Source organism: Alexandromys fortis, unplaced genomic scaffold (genome assembly GCF_014885135.2).
Source record: "Alexandromys fortis isolate MF-2015 unplaced genomic scaffold, M_Fortis_MF-2015_v1.1 scaffold_114, whole genome shotgun sequence".
NCBI lineage: Eukaryota > Metazoa > Chordata > Mammalia > Rodentia > Cricetidae > Alexandromys > Alexandromys fortis.
Window position 1 is genome coordinate 2,444,135 of NW_026068046.1, and position 16,900 is coordinate 2,461,034.

The 16,900-nt window shown below is 40.5% G+C and overlaps 1 protein-coding gene across 3 annotated transcripts in view; it reads left to right on the forward strand.

The window, feature by feature from the left end:
• Positions 1 to 343: 343 nt before the first annotated feature.
• Stag2 (STAG2 cohesin complex component) overlaps positions 344 to 16,900 on the forward strand; it is a 182,391-nt gene continuing 165,834 nt past the window's right edge. For all 3 annotated transcript variants that reach the window (XM_050118854.1, XM_050118856.1, XM_050118859.1), the window contains exon 1: positions 344 to 485. The gene's annotated coding sequence lies outside the window, so the exon portion shown is untranslated. The remainder of the gene's footprint in view (positions 486 to 16,900) is intronic.

Sequence of the window (16,900 nt, forward strand, 5' to 3'; positions counted from 1 at the left end):
GCGCGCGCGCGCACATACACACACACACACACACACACACACACACACACACGGGGAGGAGGAGAGAGAGAGTCACAGATACATGTACACATAAATAAAAATAAATCTCTCTTTTTTAAACATGGATTATTATTATTATTATTATTATTACAAGTTTTCACCTCCTCCCCTTCCCCCATTTCCCTCCTCCCCTCTCCCCTCCCCCCATTTCCCTCCTCCTCCCCCGATTCCCCTCCCCTTTCCTTTCCAGTCCAAAGAGCAGTCAGGGTTCCCTGTCCTGTGTAAAGTCCAAAGTCCTCCCCGCTCCATCCTGGTCTAGGAAGGTGAACATCCAAACTGGCTAGGCTCCCACAAAGCCAGTACATGCAGTAGGATCAAAACCCAGTGCCATTGTCCTTGGCTTCTCAATCAGCCCTCCTTGTCAGCCACGTCCAGAGAGTCCGGTTTGATCACGTGCTCCATCAGTTCCAGTCCAGCTGGCCTTGGTGAGTTCCCATTAGATCGGCCCCACCGTCACAATGGGTGGGCGCACCCCTCGCGGCCCTCTCTGTCCTTCTGCTCCTCATTTGGACCTTGGGAGCTCAGTCAGTGCTCCAATGTGGGTCTCTGTCTCTATCTCCATCTATCACCAGATGAAAGTTCTAAGGTGATATGCAAGATATTCATCAGTGTGGCTACAGGATAGGGCCAGTTCAGGCGCCCTCTCCTCAGCTGCTCAAGGAACAAGCTGGGGACATCTCCTTGGACACCTGGGAACCCCTCTAGAGTCCAGGCTCTTGCCAACCCTTAAATGGCTCCCTTAATTAAGATATATACTTCCCTGCTCCCATATTCACTCCTCCTCCATCCCAACTGTCCCATTCCCCAAAGCTCTCCCTATCCCCATTTCCCCTTACCCCCGTCCCACCCCCACCCCCAAGCTCATTATGCCACCTTGGTTGGCCTGTAACTCAGTATGTAGAGCAGGTAGGCCTCAACCTCACAGAAGTTCAATTGTCTATACATCCTATGCTGCTATGCTGGGATTAGAGACATCAACCCCCATGCCTGAACCAAAAAAAAAACCAACTTTTTTTTTTTAGTTAAGCTACTTTGTCTACTGATCTTTAATGAAACTACTGTTAGTCTTTTAGTCTTATTAAATCAAACTCTGTATTATATGCTTGCTGGAAATTCTGGAAAGTAGGCTAGAAAAAAGAAGTCTTAGAGGGCTGGGGTAACCATGTGCTTAGAATACACAAGGTCCTGGGCTTCATTCTCAGTGCTGTGCAAAAAGAGAAAGAAGGAAGGGAGGGAGGGAAGAAGAAGAGTCAAAGTTTCTTTCTTTCTTTCTTTCTTTCTTTCTTTCTTTCTTTCTTTCTTTCTTTCTTTCTTTCTTTCTTTTTCGAGACATATGGTCTCTTTGTAACTTTGGAGCCTGTCCTAGACCTCACCTTGTAGACCAAACTCTAACTCACAGAGATCCACCTGCTTCTGCCTCTCGAGTGCTGGGATTAAAGGCACATGCCACCACCGCCTGGTAACCTTAGCTTCTTATACTGTGGGTAACAAGCCCATATGGGATCATATAAGTAAATGTGTGAGTCATGGAAAATTTAGCAACAGCAAAGCGCTTCTGAATGTTCAAAAACAACAACAAATTATTTCAAAATGAATGTGCAATGACCCCAAGTGGGTGGTGTTCACCTGCGTTGCATAACATGACTCCATTGCAGCCGTGCTTCTGAGCATACAATATTTTTGAACAGTTTTGCACTGTTCAAGTCAATAAGCATTGCACGAAACACCCTGACTCAGATTTGAAAGTATTGGGCTATGAATCAGTGTTCTTACCGTACATAGAAAGTTTTCTGCTCTTTTAGAAATGTAACGGCATAATTTTATTAAACAAAAGCTGCTTTCCTACCATCCCTCCTTATCGAGTATCATATCAGTAGCTCGTCGTGTTGTGTTGCATTGGAATGTTTCATTTGGGGGAATTGAAGTGATGACTCATTGGTTAGCGCTTCCAGAAGACTTGAGTTTGATTCTGCCAGTGCCTAGATGGCAGCTCACAGACATTTTAACTCCAACTTTAGTGGATCCAAGGCCGTCTTCTGATGGCCTCCAGCACACGGCACGCCTGGGGTGCACAGACAAGCATGCGGGCAAAACACTTGTTTAAAAAAAAAGGATTAATAAATCTTTCTAGAAAAACTAATTTTGAAAATTGATATTAGAGTTGCTGACTTGATATACATAAAAAAAAAATTGTTCAGGGGGCTGGAGACCTGGCTTTAACAGTGTCTACTGCTCTAGCAAAGAACCCGAGTTCAGTCCCCGGTACTCACATCAGGTATTTTGTAGTTGCCTGTAATGCTAGTTCCAGGAGGGATCCGATGCCTCTGGCCTCCAAGGACACCTGAACAATCATGTACAAACCACACACAGGCACATAATTCTAAAAATAAAAAGAACAAATATTTTTAAATGTCATTCGGTGTGTGAGGGCATGACATTAGGAAAACATTTCTAACAATTTCCAAATGACCTTAAACATACTTCTGGTACTTTGAATTCATTTGAAGTGGCATTATCAGCAATGAAAGATATAAAATCAAAACACTAATCAACGCTGAAAAAGTTGAATATACATTATGTCCTGCACCATTCAATATTCAGCAAGGTATTTTCTTTTTGTGTAAAAATATAAACACAACCATTTTGGTATGCAAATTTTGTTCTATATATATATCAAAGAATTATTGTTTAATACATTTCTTTATGATTTATTATCATTGAAAATTTGATTTTTGTGCCTCTTAAATATTCCTATATTCTCAAGGTTATGTAAAAATTTCGTAGGTCATGAGTGGGAAGAGAGGAAGAAACCTTGGTGTAGACTGTCACAACAGGAGAACAAGGCAAATGACTCTGTGGGCCCATAACTGCAGGAAATTTGATCAAAATAATGCCAGCAAAAAGCTAAGGAATCTGAGAACATTCCAAACCTTAGAACTTACTATTGTGTGTGTGTGTTATTTTGTTTTGTTTCCTATCTAAGGCTAGTGATGGAAAGCAACAAACCCCATACATGCAGTATAGACTTGTGTATGCGTGCTGGCATGTGTCTTCAGTATTTAAAATGCATTTCCATAAATTTCATCTCAGGAAGAAGTAACCCTCCCTTGCTTCCAGCCACTACCAACAAACGAAAAAGAGGCCCAAATTCATTTAAAGCACAGTTCGAAACACTCCTTCATTTTGAAATGGTTTATTAATTCAGATGACAAATTGGAATAGCAGCCACTGAGCGAGGGGAGTGATTCATGATGATGAAGGTTCCTCGTAACCTTTCTGTCTCCATTTTCTCATTGGTCTGTAGGGAATAATGGTTTCATGGAAGTGTTATGAAAAATAATTAAGATTGGTAATGCGCTTTGAGATCCGTGGATGAATCGTGCTTTCAAAGGGCATAATTACACACGGCAGTGAGTCTCAGACTTGCTTCCTCTTTAATACGTATTCAAAATAACACGGCTCAGGTAGGTTTTCCTGATCTCAAGTGACTACTACATTATTTAGCCACTGATACCAGATATCTTTAAAATAATATGTAGCAGTTTATGGCATCACACACTTGCAGCTCTCACACTCAAGAGGCTGAAGGAAGATGATCACTACAAATTTGAGGCCAGCCTGAACTACATGGGGTACTCCAGGGCAGCCAAAGTGCTATGTAGGGAGACCTTTCTCAAACACACACATACACACACACACACACACACACACACACAGACACACACAAAATAAAATAAAATGAAGACCACATAATGGTAAGGATCACTAACTCTTTTGGTTTTCCTTTGACCGAGCATAGTTTTCCAGATATTCCTCTCATTTCTCAGTTTTTCCACTGAACTTGGTTCATCCATTTCTCTGTGAGAAAAGGCTCCAAAGGACGCGAAAGATCAGCTCAGTCACTCCATTGAAACTCTAAAGCAGGGCTTCTTCTTTTAAAAAACGAAGTGACTTTTAGTTTTTCAGTGCTAGGGATGCAATTTGGGACCTCATGCATGCTAAAGAATGACCTCTACTAGTGACATGGTTCCGCGAGTACAGGCCCTTTGTGACCAAGCCTGATACATGAGTTTAATATTCCTGATCAACATGCTAACCTCTGATTTCCACACACATAAATAAATAAATGCAGTTTTTAAACATTTTAAGGAGTCGGGCATGGGTGACTCATGGTTTTAATCCTAGCACTTGGGAGGCAGAGAGAGGCGAATCTGTGTTCTAGGTTAGCCAAGGCTATACATTGAAAGCCTATATGTCTGTTACTTTCCTATTGCTGTGATAAAACACCATGACCAAGGCAACTTATAAAGCATTTAACTGGAGCTGGGTGGTGGTGGCGCACGCCTTTAATCCCAGCACTCGGGAGGCAGAGGCAGGTGGATCTCTGTGAGTTCGAGGCCAGCCTGGACTACAAGAGCTAGTTCCAGGACAGACTCCAAAACTACAGAGAAACCCTGTCTCAAAAATCAAAAAAAAAAAAAAAAAAGAACCCCACATTTAACTGGGTAACAGTTACAGAGAGTCTATGATGGCAGAGCAAAGGCATGGCAGCTGGAAGAGTTGAAAGCTCACATCTTATACCTCAAGCAGGAAGCAGAGAACACACTGGGAATAGCACAAGTCTTTTGAAACCTAAAAACCTGCCCACAGTGACACACTTCCTCCAGCAAGGCCATACTTCCTAATGTCGCCCCTCCCCAATCACCTGAGGATCAAGTACTCAAAATGCCTGAGACTTACAGGGGACATCTCTTTGTAGAAGCCACAGGGATCAAGAACACAGCCCATAGAATCAATTACCCAGAATCCACAGGGGCTCAGAGACTGAAGCGGCAATGTGAAAGCATGAACTAGGTCTGAGGGTCTGAGCTAGGTCCTCTCCATGTATGTTATAGTTGTGTAGCTTGGTGTTCTTGAGGGACTCCTAACAGTGGGAGTGGGGGTGTCTGTGACTCTGTTGCCTGCTCTTGGGACTCTTTACCTTCTACTGTGTTGCCTCATCTAGGCATGATATGAGGGTTCGTGCCTAACCCTATTGTAACTTGTTATGGCATGTAACTTGATAGACCTGGGAGGCCTGCTCTTTTCGGAAGGGAAACAGAGGAGTAGATCAGGGAGACATGACGTGGGAGGGTGGGAAGAGAAGGGGAAGAAGAAATAAATAAAATTCAAAAAAGATCACCACATGTTGAAATGCTCTGCTCCCAGAGAGACCCGACAGCTCTGCTGGAGCAGAGACGCCATGCTCAGCTCTCCCAGGCAGCTGCAACCCACGATGGACTTAGGCTAGAATCTTTCCGGTAAGCGCACCTTGGGGTGCTTACAAACATCATTAGAAATGGGCTAGACCAGGTGCGAGAATTAGCCTGTAAGGGCTAGAGTTCATGGGTCAAGCAGTTCTTTAAATGAATACAGTTTGTGTGTTGTTATTTCGGGCATAAGCTAGCCAAGCGGCCGGGGTGTTGGGGACGCAGCCCCGCCGCTCTTATTTCAACAACCACACCTCGTTGTTTTTTTTGGTTTTTTTTTTTTTTTTTTTTTTTTTGGTTTTTCGAGACAGGGTTTCTCTGTGGCTTTGGAGCCTGTCCTGGCACTAGCTCTGTAGACCAGGCTGGTCTCGAACTCACAGAAATCCGCCTGCCTCTGCCTCCCGAGTGCTGGGATTAAAGGCGTGTGCCACCATCGCCAGGCTCACACCTCGTTTTTTAAAAATAATTTTTTTTTTAAATTTTTTGAGCCGGGCCAGGACAGGCTCCAAAGCCACAGAGAAACCCTGTCTCGAAAAAAAAAAAAAAACCCAAACCAAAACAAAACAAAATTTTGAGATTGTATTATTTCCCCCTTCTGTTTCCTCCCTCCAAACCCTCCTATATATCCCTCCTTGCTGTCTTTAAATTCCATGGCTTCTTTCCTCATTAATTGTTGTTATATATGTGTGTGTGTTCAAAAGGTATATATTCCCAAATAAATCCAGTTTGCGTAGTCTGTTAGTTGTATATGTTTTCAGGACTGTTTGTTAGTGGATAACCAACTGATGTGCTCTTCCCTGGAGAAGATTATTGCTCCCACTCTCAGCATTCTTTTCTTGACCATAATTCTTTGTGTAGGGTTGATGCCTCTGGAACTCGTCTCTGTCCATTTTAGGATGTCTATTGTTATTCTTTTCCAGCTCATATTTAGGCAATTATGTTGGCGAGACCTTACGGGTGTAGTTCTGACATTCCTAGGCAAAAGAATCTCCCAGCAAACTCACTGATCCTCTGGCCCTTACACTCTTTCTGCCCCCTGTTCTGTAATGTTCTCCTAGCCTTAGGTGCAAGAGTTGTTTTGTAGAGTTATCAGTTGGGACAGGGCTCCACGGCCCTGCATTTTGATTGACTGTGATTTTCTGTAAGGTTTCCATCTATTGCAAAGAGAAATTTCCTTGGTGAGGGGTGAATACTCCATTTCCCTGTGGGTATAAGGACAAATATTTAGAATAGAGTTAGGAATTGTGCTGGTTTAGTAAAGTAGTGTTTGTACGTTCCAAATCCATGACTTCACTACGCCTAAGTAGTTGGCTAAGTTTCCAGTATTAGGCATGATTTCCCCCTTGTTGAATAGGTCTTAAATTCAATTAGGGAGCTGTTGGTTACTGACAAGGTATGTGTGCCACTATTGCACCCTTAGGATTATCCTGCCATTCTGGTCTTTATATTGACTTAACAGGTCTTATAGCTGGGTAAAAATGTTGGTTGTTTCCCTCCTTTGGAAGCTTGCATAGTAACTTCCAGTAGCATGAAAGCTAATCTTCAGGGAGGAAGCTTTCAGGTCAGTTTCAGATCCGGGACCTCTGGGCCTTGTGTCTGAAGTACATGGTGTCTTCCACATGAAGACCTTACCATTTACCCCTGGTGTGTGTGTGTGGGGGGCAACCAAGGGAAATAGCAATAGCCTCTAATGTTTGGGGACTCTCTTGGACACCCTGACCAACAATTCAAAAGAAGGCTTCTCATGGCTGATATTGGGATTTTTGTTAGATGGCCCTTGGTTTTTAGAGGGAGCATTGTTAAAGCAGATGGGAAATTTTAATATCAGCTATAAATGTATATTTAAACACCGACTTACATGTATTATGGGTATTTTGGGGTAAATAGTTAATAGTATATTTCCTTGTGACTTTTACAGACATTCTTACTGTTATTTTGTTCTCCTCCTTCCTTCTTTTTGTGGGGGAGGTGCTGGGAATTGAACCCAGGTCTTCTGGAAGAGCAACCTGTGCTCTTTTTAATATACATTTTATTGATATTTATTGAGCTCTACATTTTTCTGTGCTCCACCCTGCCTCGCCCCTCCCCATCAACCTCCCCCAAGGTCCCCATGATCCCATTTTACTCAGAAGATCTTGCCTTTTTCTACTTCTCATGTAGATTAGATCTATATATGTCTCTCTTAGTGTCTGTAATGTTGTCTAAGTTCTCTAGGATTGTGGTTTTTAGGCTGGCTTTCTTTGCTTTATGTTTAAAAATCACCTATGAGCCGGGCGGTGATGGCGCACACCTTTAATCCCAGCACTCGGGAGGCAGAGGCAGGCAGATCTCCGTGAGTTCGAGACCAGCCTGGTCTACAGAGCTAGTTCCAGGACGGACAGGCTCCAAAGCCACAGAGAAACCCTGTCTCGAAAAACCAAAAAAAAATAAAAAATGAAAATCACCTATGAGTGAGTACATGTGATAGTTGTCTTTCTGTGTCTGGGTTGCCTCACTCAAAATAATGTTTTCTAGCTCTATCCATTTTCCTGCAAAATTCAAGCTGTCATTATTTTTGTCTGCTGTGTAGTACTCCATCGTGTAAATGTACCACATTTTCCTTATCCATTCTTCAGTCAAGGGGCATTTAGGTTGTTTCCAGGTTCTGGCTATGACAAACAAAGATGCTATGAACATAGTTGAGCACATGTACTTGTGGTATGATTGAGCATCCTTTGGATATATACCTAAAAATGGTATTACTGGGTCTTGAGGAAGGTTGTTTCCTAATTTTCTGAGATATTGCCGCACTGACATCCAAAGGGGTTGTACCAGTTTGCATTCCCACCAGCAATGCAGAAGTGTTCCCTTTTCCCCACAACCTCTCCAGCATAAGTTGTCATCAGTGTTTTTGATCTTGGCCATTCTTACAGGTGTAAGATAAAATCTCAGAGTTGTTTTGATTTGCATTTCTCTGATAACTAAGGATGTTGAACATTTCCTTAAGTGTCTTTCAGACATTTTAGATTCCTCTGTTGAGAGTTCTCTGTTTAGGTCTGTACTCCATTTTTTTTTAATTGGATTATGTGATTTTTTTGGTGTCCAATTTCTTGAGTTCTTTGTAAATTTTGGAGATCAGACCTCTGTCTGATGTGGGATTAGTGAAGATCTTTACTCATTCTGTAGGCTGTCATTTTGTCTTGTTGACCATGTCCTTTGCTTTACAGAAGCTTTTCAGTTTCAGGAGGTCCCATTTATTAATTGTTTCTCTCAGTGTCTGTGCTGCTAGGGTTATACTTAGGAAGTGGTTCCCTATGCCAATGTTTTCAAGTGTACTTCCCACTTTCTCTTCTATGAGGTTCAGTGTGGCTGGCTTTATGTTGAGGTCTTTGATCCACTTGGACTTGAGTTTTGTGCATGGTGATAGATATGGCTCTATTTTCATTCTTCTACATGTTGATATCCATTTATGCCAGCACCGCTTGTTAAATATGCTTTCTTTTTTCCATTTGATATTTTTTGCTTTTTTGTCAAAAATCAGGTGTTTGAAGATGTGTGGATTGATATCCAGGTCTTCTATTCAGTTCCATTGGTCCTCCTGTCTGTTCTTATGCCAGGCTGTTTTCAGTACTGTAGCTCTGTAGTAGAGTTTAAAGTCAGTGATTGTGATGCCTCCAGAAGTTCTTTTATTGTACAGGATTGTTTTGGCTATCCTGGGTTTTTTGCTTTTGCATATGAAGTTGAGTACTGTTCTTTCAAGGTCTGTGAAGAATTTTGCTGGGGTTTTGATAGGCAATGCGTTGAATCTGTAGATTGCTATTGGTAAGATTGCCATTTTTACTATGTTAATTCTGCCTACTCAAGAGCATGGGAGATCTTTCCACTTTCTGATGTCTTCTTCAATTTCTTTCTTCAAAGATTTAAAGTCCTTGTCAAACAAGTCTTCCACTTGTTTGTTTAGAGTTACTCTGAGATATTTTATGCTATTTGTGGCTATTGTAAAGGGTGTTGATTCTCTGATTTCTTCCCCAGTCCTTTTATCATCTGTATACAGGAGGGCTACTGATTTGAGTTAATCTTGTATCCTGATACATTGATGAGAGTGTTTATGAGTTGTAGAAGTTCCTTGGTAGAATTTTTGGGATCACTTATGTAAACTATCATATCATCAGCAAACAGTGAAGGTTTGACTTCTTTTTTTCCGATATTTATCCCCTTGATCTCCCTTTGGTGTGTTATTGCTCTAGCTAGGATCTCAAGAACTATATTGAATAGTTATGGAGATATTGGACAACCTTGTTTTGTTCCTGATTTCAGTGGAATCACTGAGAATTTTTCTCCATTTAGTTTGATGTTGGCTGTTGGCTTTCTGTATATTGCCTTAATTATGTTTAGGTATGTTCCTTGTATCTCTGGTCTCTCCAAGACCTGTATCATGAAGGGATGCTGTATTTTGTCAAATGCTTTTTCGTCATCTAATGAGATGATCATGTGGTTTTTATTTTTCAACTTGTTTATGTGGTGGATTACGTTGACAGATTTTTATATGTTGAATCATTCCTGCGTCTGTGGTGTGGGATGAAGCTGACTTGGTCATGGTGGATGATGGTTCTGATGTGTTCTTGGATTCGATTTGCTAGTATTTTATTTATTTTTTTTAAAAAATATTTATTTACTTATTATGTATACAATATTCTGTCTGTGTGCATGTCTGCAGGCCAGAAGAGGGCACCAGACCTCATTCCAGATGTGGTTGCCGGGAATTGAACTCAGGACCTTTGGAAGAGCAGGCAATGCCCTTAACCACTGAGCCATCCCTCCAGCCCCCATGCTAGTATTTTATTTAGTATTTTTACATCAATGTTCATGAGTGAGATTGGTCTGTAATTCTCTTTCTTTCTCAGTAATGTCTTTCTGTGGTTTGGGTATCAGGGTAATTTTAGCCAAATAAAAAAAGTGTTTGGCAATGTTCCCTCTGTTTCTATTGTGTGGAATAATTTGAGGAGTATTGGAATTAGTTCTTTGAAGTCTTGTAGTGTAGAATTCTGAGCTGAAACCATCTGGTCCTGGGCTTTTTTTTTTTTGGATGGGAGACTTTTGATGACTGTTTATATTTCTTAAGCAGTTATAGGTCTGTTTAATTTGCTTATCTGGTCTTGATTTAATTTTGGTATGTGGGACTTATCCAGAAAGTTGTCCATTTCTTTAAGTTTTCCAATTTTGTGGAGTACAGGTTTTCAAAATATGACCTGATGATCCTCTGTATTTCCTTCGTGTCTGTTGTTATGTCCTCCTTTTTATTTCTGATTTTGTTAGTTTAGATATTCTCTCTCTGCCTTTTGGTTAGTTCGGATAAAGTTTTGCCTATTTTGTTTATTTTCTCAAAGAGCCAAGTCTTTGTTTCATTGATTCTTTGTATTATTTCCTTTGTTTTTATTTTGTTGATTTTAGCTCTCAATTTGATTATTTCCTGCTGTCTAGTTCTCTTAGGTGAGTTTGCTTCTTTTTGTTCTAAAGTTATCAAATGTTCTGTTAATTCACTAGTGTGGGATTTTTCCAGCTTCTTTATGTAGGCCTTTAGTGCTATGAACTTGCCTCTTAACACTGCTTTCATTGTGTCCCATAAATTTGGGTATGTTGTATGGTCATTTTCATTGAATTTTAGGAAGTCTTTTATTTCCCCCTTTATTTCTTCCTTTACCCATTGATGATTCAGGTGAGCATTGTTTAATTTCTATGTGTTTGTGGGTTTTCTGGAATTAGTATTGCTGTTGACTTCTAGTTTTAGACCATGGTGATCTGATAAGGTACATTGGGTTATTCCAATTTTTTTGTATTTGTTGAGGTTTGTTTTGTTACCGAGTATGTGGTCAATTTTTGAGAAGGTTCCATGAGGTGCTGAGAAGAAGGTATATTCTTTTCTGTTTGGATAGAATATTCTATAGATGTCTGTTAAGTCCATTTGATTCATGACATCTGTTAGTTCTCTTATTTCTCTGTCCATTTTTTTGTCTTATTGACCTGTCCAGTGATGAGAGGGGAGTGTTGAAGTCTCCCACTATTAGTGTGTAGGGTTTAATATATGATTTAAGCTTTAGAAGTGTTTCTTTGATATATGAGGGTGCCCTTGTATTTGGGGCATAGATGTTCAGTATTGAAATTTCCTCTTGATGGATTTTTCCTGTGACTAATATGAAATGACTTTCTTTGTCTCTTTTGACTGATTTTAGCTTGAAGTCTATTTTGTTACATATTAGAATTAGCTACACCCACTAGTTTCTTAGGTCCATTTGTTGGTATATTTTTTCCCAACCCTTTACTCTGAGACAATGTCTGTCTTTGAGGTTGTGATGTGTTTCTTGTATGCAGAAGAAGAATGGATTCTGTTTTTGTATCCACTCTGTTAGCCTGTGCCTTTTTATAGATGAGTTGATTCCATTTACATTAAGGAATATTAATGACCAGTGGTTGTTATCTCCTGTTAATTTAGTTCTCGTTGGTGATGTTAATTTGTGCATTTGTTTCTTCTTGGGGATTTGTTGTAATGAGATCATCAATTGTCTGTGTTTTTCTTTGTTCTTTGTTCTTCCTTGGATTGGAGATTTTCTTCTAGTATTTTTGTATAGGGCTGGGTTTGTGGCTAGGTATTGGTGAAATCTAGATTTGTCATGTAATATCTTGTTTTGTCCTTCTATGGTGATCAACAGTTTTGCTGGGTATGGTAGTCTGGGCTGGCATCCTCGGTCTCTTAATGTCTGCATAATGCTTGACCATGACCTTCTGGCTTTCGTTGTCTCCAGTGAGAAGTTGGGTGTAATTCTGATAGGTCTACCTTTATATGTTACTGGCCTTTTTCCTTTGCAGCTCTTAATATTCTTTCTTTACTTTGTATGTTTAGTGTTTTGATTATTATGTGGCAAGAGAACTTTATTTTTTGATCCAGTCTATTTGGTGTTATGTAAGCTTCTTGTATCTTCATAGGCATATTTTTCTTTAGGTAGGAAAAGTTTTCTTCTATGATTTTGTTAAATAAATTTTCTATGCCTTTGAGTTGAACTTCTCCTTCTTCTATACCTATTATTCTAAGATTGGGCCTTTTTATGGTGTCCCATATTTCATGGATATTTTGGGTTAAGCTTTTGTTAGATTTATTGTTTTCTTTAACTGATGAGTCTATTTCCTCTATTGTATCTTCAGCGTTTGAGATTCTCTCTTCCATTTCTTGTATTTTGCTGTTCATGCTTGCATTTGTGGTTTCTGATCTTGTTCTCATTATTTATGTTTCTATAATTCTTTTGGCTTGTGTTTTCTTTATTGTTTCTATCTTAGTTTTAAAGTCCTGAATAGTTTCTATATGTTTGAGTTCTTTTTTTTTTTTGTTTGTTTTCTTTAGGTGATTTGCTGTTATCTTCCATTTTTTTCTCTATTTCTTTAAGGGAATTTGTCATTTCATCTTTAAGAATTTCAAACATTCTCTTGAGGTTATTTTTTAGATCATTTTCTTGTGGTTCATCCATATTTGGTTGTTCAGATCTTGCTTTTGTAAGGTTTTTAGGTTTTACTGGTATTGTGTTGCACTTTGTGGTGTAGCATGTGATCTTACCTTTTCTACTCATCTTTTCCTCTAATGGCTGTGGTTGGGGATTCTGAGATTCTGTTGAATAATCTTCTAGGCACCAGTGAATCCAAATCTCAGATGGTTGTTTCTTATGGTACAGTCAGTGTCACAGTTCTAGTTACCCCATTGGTTACTCCTATTCCTGGAGATAGCTCATTGCTCCTGTGTTTGGTCTGTTCCCTTGGAGTTTGCTTTCTTGGGCCTACTTTGGCCTAGGCTGCTGGCTTTGATCTGTTTCTGTAAGTCCCTGGCTTTGAGTTGGACCTATTATGGTGGAGATCGCTGACTCTGCATCTGGTCGTTGGCTCAATCCTGGTCTGCCAGTGTCCTAGGACTGGGTTGGCTCCCAGGACTGGATTTGCTTCTGGCTTCTGCTCCCCACCTCGTTCCTTCTGTATTCATTTACCTTAACCTCCTTAATTTGAAGCCCCACTTTTTCCCATTTCCCCAATTAGATCATGTGTACCTTGCTATTCCCCTCTCCATTGCTCCCCCACCCTCTACCTTGGCAATGGTTCCTTTCCTAGGTTCTGTGTTCATTCCCTGTTGTATATTCATGTCTAAAGATTTGGAGCTAGGAACTTTGGTCATGAAAAAAAAATTTTTTTTGAAAAAAAAATTTTTAAAAAGAATGTAAAAATGTCCTCCATGTCTTTGCAGAATACTAGCTTTCTTCTTTACTGGGCTGTTTTGTCTCCTTTTTCTTTTTTCTCTATTCTTTTTTTGTGGAACAGTCAGTGATTTCTTTAGGTGGATAACATCATAGCAGGAGAAGAAAAGAGGTGCTGAAATAAGAATATTGAGATGTTGGGGGGGGGGAAGAAAGGAGCTGAGATTCATGAAACAGAAAACAAAAGGGGGTACTTAAGATAATAAGAGAGCCTCTGTGAAGGGAGACCTAGAACCCTTCTAGTGGAAGGAAAGGAATATTTTGACCTTTAACTCAGGCAGCCTTCCCATGAGCACCTTTTACTATTTTGCCACTTCAGAGAAATATAAAAGAATAGCATCCCTTCCAAGCACAAGCAAAAATGTTCTGAAGCTTACTCCTCTTAATGTGCTTGGATGCATTCCAGGAAAACACCCTCTCTAAACAGACTCTCCTCTAAATTAGATTGTTTGGTCCCCTTAAAAAAATAGAAATAGAATGGGAAATCATGACTTTTCCTTAAGCTAAGTTTCAGCTGTCTGGAATCAATGTGTGTAAACACTTCGATAAAAGAATCCCAGGCAAAACCCAGGCAGTGGTAATTCACGCCTTTAATTCCAGCACCCAGGAGGCAGAGGCATGTAACACCAATTCTAATTGGTCTTAATAATAAAAACCCGGAGTCAGATACCAGGGTAAATGCTGAAAGATCAGAGACAAAGGAGCCAGCCACAGGTACTTCTTACCTCTCCAACTCTTCAGCTGAAAAGGGCTGAGCTCCTGTGTCCTGTGGGGGCACAGCCTTATCACTTCCTCTCTCTATGCAACCAAATTACTTTCCGTTTCCTTTTCCCACGTGCTGGGATTAAAGGTGTGTGTCACCACTGCCTGGCCTCTATAGTTAACTAATGGCTAGTTCCACACTCTGATCTCCAGGCAAGCTTTATTTGTTAGAGCACAAACAAAATTTCACCTACAAGGCAGGTGGATCTCTGAGTTTGAGGTCATTCTACAAAGTGAGGTCCGGAACAGTCAAGGCTACACAAAGAAACCCTGTCTTGAAAAAGAAAAAACAAAGGCAAAATACTTTCTTTTCTTTCTCCCCAGCCCAAAATTCTGTGTAAAGTACCTAAGGGAAGGGAACTGGTGTCTTTTCATAGAGCCTACTGCTTTTCTGTATGTGTGTTTTGAGACATGGTCTCAGGGAGCTTGAATTTGCTATGTAGCTGAGGGTGGACTTGAATTTCTGATCTGTTTGCCTCTATCCTTCAAGTGTTGGGATCACGCCTAACTAGAAACCACTGCCCAAATCAGTTCCCATTGCAAAAGGGCTCCAGTAGCCATTACTAGCTAAAACCGTCTGTGATGGCTAATCTTGGCTGTCAGCTTGAGTACTTCTGAAACCAACTAAAACCCAAACATCTGGGCACGGCTGTGAAGGATTTCCTTGATTGGATCATTTGAGGTAAGGAGACCCACCCTAAAGCTGGACCACACCTCCTGGTGGCAGCCCACACAAAAGAACGTGGCAAAAGGAAACTTTTGTGGGTTTTTTGCCTGCTTGCTTTCACTCTAGTTGCCAAGTTCTTCTGTCCTGCCACTGAGGCATTCTTTTTCTGGTATTAGAACCTACATCTTTGGGATTCCAAGGTAGATTCAAGACCAGCTGAGACATCCAGCCTCATGGGCTGAACTACCAGAATCTTGGCTTTTCAATCAAGAGACAGGCATTGTTGAAGTAGTCAGACCACAACCTGTAAACCATTCTAATAAATCATACAATGCAAGTTCTGTTCCTCCAGTGAATACAGCATCCTAAGTTGGTCAGCTTTACTAAACTGAATTTGTAACTTAACTAAGTTGAGTTTTCTTCAAAGAAAATATATTGGGGCTGGAGAGATGGTTCAGTGGTTAAAAAACACTTGCTCCTCTTCCAGAGGACCCGAGTTAAGTGCTCAGCACTCACATCAGGCAGTTTACAGCTGTCTGTAATTCCATCTCCACAGATTCCAACTCCCTCTCTGGCCACCACAATACACATAAATAAAATTGAAACAAACGGAAATCTTTTTCTTCAAATGAAGTAAGTTGGCATTTATTTACTTTAATTGCAATTCCGCATCCCTATGTGTGTTTCCCATGTATGAAGAAAATGTCTGCAAGTTTCTTAAGAATAGAAATTAAGAAATAGAGGGTTAAGGAAGATTCAAAGGAGGGAGGTGAGGGTAGTTGTAAAAAAGCAACAATAAAGACAGCAGGACAATTCTCTTTCCTCCCTAAAGATTTTATTGAGTGTGTGCCCGTGTATGTGTTTGCGTGTGGAGGCCATTGGTTGTCTTTGTCATTTTCCTTACATTTTCACATTTTATTTATTTGTTCTGTAGAGGCTTATGTATGGAAGTCAGAGGGCATCCTATGGGAGTTGGCGGTCTCCTTCTACCATGTGGGTCCCAGGACTTAAACGCAGGTGATCACTTTTGGTGGCAGGTGCCTTTACCCATGGAGCCACCTTGCCAGCCCAACAATCTTTCAAAACAATTCATTTAAGTATATGTGTGTGAGTATATGACTTTGGAGGCCAGAAGAGGGTTTCAGATGCCCTGGAGCTAGAGTTACAGGTGTTTGTGAGCCACCTAGTGTGGCTGCTCAGACTCAAACTCTGGTCCTCTGGAAAAGCAAAAAGCTTTCTTAACTGCTGAGGTATCTTTTCAGCCCCCTAATCATCTTTTTGAGACAAGGTCTCTCCTATCTATCATCTATTTGTCTGTCTGTCTATCATCTATCTATCTATCTATCTATCTATCTATCTATCTATCTATCTATCTATCTAATCTGCCTCTCAACCTGGTGCTCACCGATTTGGCTAGGTCAGCTGGCTATTGCAAACCCCAGTGATCTTCCTTTCTGTGCCTTCTCATCTCTGGCATTGCAGATGTGTGCCATCATACCCAGGTTTTATATGGCTTCTGAAAAATCCAACCCCAGGTCCTATTGCTTGTGCAGCAAGCACTAAACCATACCCCTAGCCCCTAAAGGTTTAATTTATAATATATTATACACAGAATGGGTTTTCATGTCATTTCCATAATGTGCACATTGTATTATGATCATATTCACTCCCCTTATGCTCTGTTGTCCCCCTCCCACTTCTGCTGATCCCTTAACAAGAAGATTATTGGTGATGCGCAATCTGTACAGATCCCACCTACATGGAATTCTTGACAGACAAGAGTACATTCTTCTTTGAGCTGCATTATTGGCCCATTTCAAAATCTTGATGGGTGGTAGATACATGAATTATATACAGAAATCCACCTGTCTCCACTGTCATCACTGGGATCACAA